Source organism: Bos indicus, chromosome 7 (assembly GCF_029378745.1).
Source record: "Bos indicus isolate NIAB-ARS_2022 breed Sahiwal x Tharparkar chromosome 7, NIAB-ARS_B.indTharparkar_mat_pri_1.0, whole genome shotgun sequence".
Classification (NCBI taxonomy): domain Eukaryota; kingdom Metazoa; phylum Chordata; class Mammalia; order Artiodactyla; family Bovidae; genus Bos; species Bos indicus.
Genome location: NC_091766.1, coordinates 99590291 through 99596576, shown reverse-complemented (window position 1 = coordinate 99596576; position 6286 = coordinate 99590291).

Here is a 6286-nt window from a genome sequence, read left to right as displayed (position 1 = left end):
CAAATCCAGAATATTTCCAATAACACGTGGCAGGAGGATAAAGTTCGGTTCAATGGTGTCTTTAGAGCTCCCTTTACTGATACTTCAGAAACATTTCTGGTAGGGCCTCAACCAAGACAGAAAGACTCCTATGATATCAAATATCAAAGTGTCTTGTAGACTTTGCTAACTAGAAAATAGGATTCCTGATAATATTAAGGATATAATTCCATAGCATCAAGTCTTTCAGCCTAAAATAAAAGAAAAAAATTGTGGGGATGGCTTTTGTCTGATGGAGTGAACACCCAATAAAATTGGGCTAAAAGGGATAGAAGCGACTCAAACTAATAGAGAGCCCTTGGGGGTCTCCAACCTTCTAAAGGCAGAAAGTAGGCTGAGAAAGCTACTCAGCAGCAAACACAGGCCAGTTCTAAACGAAAAGGGAAGCATTAGAGAGCAGAGTCAAAACCTGGAAGGCAGGCCCAAGTGACACAGAGACTCTTCCTTGGGAAGCAGGACTCAGCCCAATTGAGGAACAGGTAGATTTCAGACTTCTTGCAGATGAGTGACTGCAGTGTGCCTCCTGTGAGACTCCACCCTCTTAAAACTGGAGTTGTTGTTTGCTTTGCAAATTTCCTACCTTTGTAACAACACTGTAATATAAGTGTGTTGAACAGATAACTTACTGAGTTTACTGAGCAGATAGCTTATCTTAGTTCAAAGATCTTCCATTAGAGAGAAATCATACTCAAGAAACTGCATTTGAGAAATTAGACCCTCATCATCCCATGCTCATCCTTTAAAGGATGACTCCTACACTATAAACCGGTGTCTTAATGGAATACAATTTGGGACATATTGAAGAGGAATCAGTCTATTCTGCATGCAGGACAAACATGCATATTGATAGCCGGAAATGTGGTGGGCAGTCTTCAGAAATGTTCACCACAGATCCCTTGTCTCTGTGCCCGCACAGGCTGTAATTTCCTTCCCTTGAATCTGAGTACACCTTAGTTCTTTTCTTGACCACTAGAATATGTGTCAGAAGCAATATTCAAAAACATCTGAGACCAGGTTATTAAAGGTCTTTGCTTCGGTCATTTTCATCAGTTACTCTTGGGACATTCCATCTCAGAACCCATCTGCCAGGCTATGAGAAAGTGTAGGCATTTCAGCTGAGTTCCCGCCCAACAGGCAGCATCAACTCAGCCATGTGAGTCACCTTGGACTCTTGAGCCCAGGGAAGCCTTCAGTTGTCCACAGCACCAACCCGCCTGACTGCAATCACTCGGGAGATCCCAAGTGAGGATAGTCAGTTGAGCTTAGGTAATATACAGAGGCATATGTGATGATATAAATTGTTTCAAGCTGCTCAGTTTGGAGGAGGCTTGATGTGAAATAATAGATGGCAGGAACATCTGTTATCAGGACCGATCATGTTTCTTCTGGTCGTTTCCTCCTTCCTTTTGAAAACATAGGCATGACGCCTGCAGCTGGAACAATCTTAAACCCATGAAGGAAATACTGAAACATTTTTAGAGACCTTGGCCCTGAATTCTTTGATCTATAAAGAAGCACTGGGAACCATGAACTTCCTGACTTCAAGATATTAGGAAAAAGAATCTCCTATTTCGTTGTTTAGCCACACACAATCATATAAACAAACTGATACTCCTGGGATGAGATGAATATGCAAAATGATACCATAAAGTGTTGCACTTCACTAAACTGGGGCTACTAGTTCAGCTTTGAGTGTTGCGGGTTAACAAAAAGGACCAGTCGTATAGTTAGAAAATTGCCACAGTATATAAAATAAAAAATCAAACTAGCTGTTCAATGGAAGCCCAAACATTTCTGATACAATGTTCAAGCAAATATCTCTCATAGTTTTCTCTTAGAACATTCCTGTTCATTTCACAATAAAGATGGCAAACTGATATATTAATGATCAGGCCCATAGAGTATTATTGTTGTTCAGTCGCTCAATGTTGATTTGGATATAAGAGGTGAAGAAAATGCTAAGGTGGATTTTCCCTTTGTTCTCTGTACTAGCAACAGGGTGACACTGGGTGACATTTATGGCACCTTTATAGCAAAAGTACGTAATTTCAGAGCATAGATGTGAAGCAATTAAATCATAGTGTGACCTTATTTTCCTACCTTTTGTTTACCTGTGCCTGTTTCCTCACCTCCCCAAATTTATCTTTTTATTGTATATACATTTATAAACTACCTTTCTTTGGGAACAAACTGAGATTTACATTAATAAAAATACATTTCCTAAACTCATATTCAGTAGGCCATTCTGCTACTTTACAGCTGTTTGACTTGGAGCAAATTCTTCAATTTTTCTAAGCCTTAGTATACTCATCTGCAAAATGAAGACAATAATCTGAAAGTTATTATGAAGACTGAATGAATTAACAAATCTAAAGCATTTAGCACATTAGCATTCAGTTAGTCTGAACTATTAGTTATATGTGGAGAATAAGAAACTGTGGAAAAAGAAATATGGAAGATAACTAAGCTGAGGAAAATGATGGAGCCAAAATCCAGTACAAATCTGTTCGTCTCTGAAGCTAATCACGATGTGCTTAATCTTCAGAGGATCTCAATCTGAGGTTACAACAGACTCATCTGTGGAGCTTCTCACTGTACAGATATTTAGGCCACTCTGTATGTCCATATAACACAAATTCTTGAGGGTCAGATCAACACGTCACATATATTTATTAAAAATTTCCATAGCCTAGGAACTGCCACACTTTCTGCAGAAAAGAAATCTTGCTTTTGAACACTTCTATGAAGAGTTCCTAGTTCCTGCTAGTAATTTTGACTTTCAGATCCCCATGTATATTTGACTTTTATATCATGTATATCATAAATGAGTTAAAAGTAAATAAAACTGTGAGCAGATATCCAGTGTGGGTTTTCTTCCTGGGAATAATGTTAAGTACCTTGATAGGCAACTAGTTCAGGAGCAATAAACATTGGACCCTTGTGGATGCTAGAAATAAGTTTATAAACCTATCTTTGTCAAAAGTCTATTTTACCATAGAGTTGAGAAAGAAAAAGAAAAAAACACCTCAAAACTATGGCAATTTGTGAAATTCAATTCACTTATCTATATCTGGAAAATGGAACATTGAAATCCATTACAAAAGACGAGCCAGAGAATTGGGATGGTTACCTTTTTGGAGACCAGCTTGCCATATTCCAATAAAGAATAATTATCAGCAGAAATGACACAGTTTGTCTTCTCTGAAAGACTACACCTATTGATTTTACCTTAGATTTTAGGATTTGTTCAATCCAGGCATGGTGTAATGCAAATTTGACAAACCAAGGGCAAATAATTAAAGGTCTCATGTGTCTTGCTTAGAAGTAAGTAAATCTGCAGGCTTTTTGAACCTCTCTGACTACACTGGTGTTTGTTCACCTAAAATTTAGCTCAATTGTCCATAAGAAGCTATTAGTCCATGAGAAGCCTACCGGGTAAAATAAAAGTGGAATTTTAGGGCAGGAGATCAGACCCTGCATAGATGAACAGTAACAACAGAATCAGTGGGAAATAAACATAAGACAAGCAGATAAGAAGCTGAAAGATTGCCATCCTTCCCATTTGGAGTTAAAGGATTAAAAACAAAATGAAACCACCACTCCCACCAAAACAGTCTAATCACTCTAAAGATTCTTAGGCCAGGGGGTGAGCAGAGTCAAAGGATAAAATAAGTTCCTAATCCTTTTAGAGTAATTAAAATAGGTGTGGGGCCAGGTTGCCCTAAAAGGACCCTGCAGATTAAGAGGAATAACTATCAGAGATGTTTGCTTACTTTGCTTCAAATGCCTATTTGAGAAAAACTGAGAAACTTTGACTTAACCCTGATGACATGTCATGAGTACTGAAGGAACCTGTATAATCAGAATGGAGAGAAATCCAAGTAAAAACACATATATTTAAGAGTTAGATGAAAAATAGAGCTGGAAACCTGGCTACAGACCCTATACTGTGTCTTTATAATAGGATCCTGTAATGAAATACACAACATCCCTGGCTTTTCAAACAGCCAGACATAAAGGTTTGGGGATGATCCCTCTTCCATCTTCTTCCCTCTGCTTTTACCTTTTGCCTTGTATCATGCCATTAATATGGGCAGGCAAAATATGTTGGAAACTGTGGATTTATAAAACATTCAACTTCTGATGTAGGGACTGATGTGAAATTAAAGGAATTATCAAACATCTATCTTAGTAAGAATCTATCAAGCATAGCATCTGTACTGAGAATCATTTTTGCTGGATTCTTGTAAGTCACTGAAGATAAAGCTGTTTATGAATGCCATCCTTGAAAACGCTGGGAAAGCTTACGGAGTATCAGGGGAAAAAAAAATTCCTATCACACGTTTATGAAATGGATTGTTTTACTATATTCATCCCTTCAGTAGTTTTCCTTACAAGTTCTTTTATCTTCCAACATGAGAGAAACAAACTATTCTTCCTTTACTGTTTTACTTTAAAAAGTACATTAGATAAACCTATGTTGAATAAGCAAAAATGAACAGAACTACAATGAAAAGAGCAAAAAAGAAGGAAAAATAGAATAGATAATAAAAGGTATTAGATTATATCCTTGGTAAACAACTAAACTCCAGAACTAGAGAGAAGCTGACAAGGTGTAGGTTGAGTATTCAGGCCAAGGATTTGATTCCATAGTAGTGTTTACTTATCTAATAATTATGGGAAATCAGGCAAAAAGTGATGCGATTTTCCAGCCACATGTAGTGGCTGGTCAGGCTTCCAGATCAAGGGTGGAACATCTGTAAGCTACTCCAAACCTGTTCTTTTTCTCCACTTACTTCCCTCCTGAGCTATGAATGCAATTACACCAGTTTCCACTGATCTCTAATTCTTAGGTCAGGCTCTTTCTAATAAGACAGCCAAAGGAAGTACAAAAGGGACAGGAGAATAGCTAACATGTTTTCAAACACCAGCTACTTACAGTGTGCATTTAGTTTTGTAGGTGAAAATCTTAACCATATTATCACCATGATTGCTACACATCTAATGAAAATTTATGTACATTGTGTGCTAAATAAAATTTGGTGTATTATCTGGCACTTGAATCAAAGTAACTTATTATGATGCTTAAAATAGTAGATTTGCAATATAAGAATGACTATATGAAAGGAATGAAATACGAGCATTTTTAACAAACATGTCAGAATTTCATACTCAGATAAAAGATATCCTTTTCAAAGTAGTAACCTTGAGAAACTGTGTATTTCTAATAAAGTTGCTGCCACATATTAAAACATTTGGTAACATCCCCTTTAATGCCAACTTAGAGATCATGTATAATGATTATCATTGCTTTATCTTAATGGCTAGTTTTCTTATTTTCTGATAGATTTGATTCTTACTTCCATTTAGTTTTAATGCAAAAATCAGTTTATAAATAACAAGTATTAAATGAATTAACACTATTTCTAAGACACTACAGTAAATGATTTTCAAATATCACAAAATGTTAGGTATGATCTGGTTTTAATAACATTTTTAAATGATGAAGCTTCATATAAGAAATCTGGAGGCTTGGTTTCTTTCGGAAAATAAAACTAAAGTATTTATCAACACTGTGTAAATAGTTCCTGATAATAACTATTAGTGGGAGCTGAACAAAGGCTGATCCCTTCAGAACAGGAAATATATTTTCTCTTTAGTCTCTGTTTACATAATATACAGAATATACTGACATCAGGGGGACTTGGCTCACTGTGGTAAGCCCGTTAGCATATAGGAGAAACTAACTTGGCATTTTAAGTGGTCAAATACTCCAAGTTACCTCATTGCTAGAGGATTACCTGTCCTTGCCTTGCTGAACTCTACAGAGGCTTCAGGGTTTGTTTTGGAATAAAATGTAGATGGAAATGAAATATACAACTTCAGGGCAGATGCTTATCAACTAGCATGCAGTTCACCGCATCTGGACATTTAGCTACGAGGCAATATTCCAAGCTGAGGTTTCTTCATCAGCTCGGCCCTGGAGAAAACACTGAAGAGCAGAATCACTGTCCATAACAAACGGGCAGTGTGAGTGAGAGAGAAATCTCTGCTGTAACCCACCGTGATCTGGGGACCATCTGTTACTACTCTATCAACCAGCCTGTCCTGACACACAGATTTAAATTACCTTCACGGCCCCTCTAGGAAAAGGAGTCCGTGACCCATACTTTTCCTGTCAGTTCTCCTCTAGTTCTTAGAATGTGAAAAACTGAAGCTCAGTAGGGTTATTTACATGTTCAGAAGA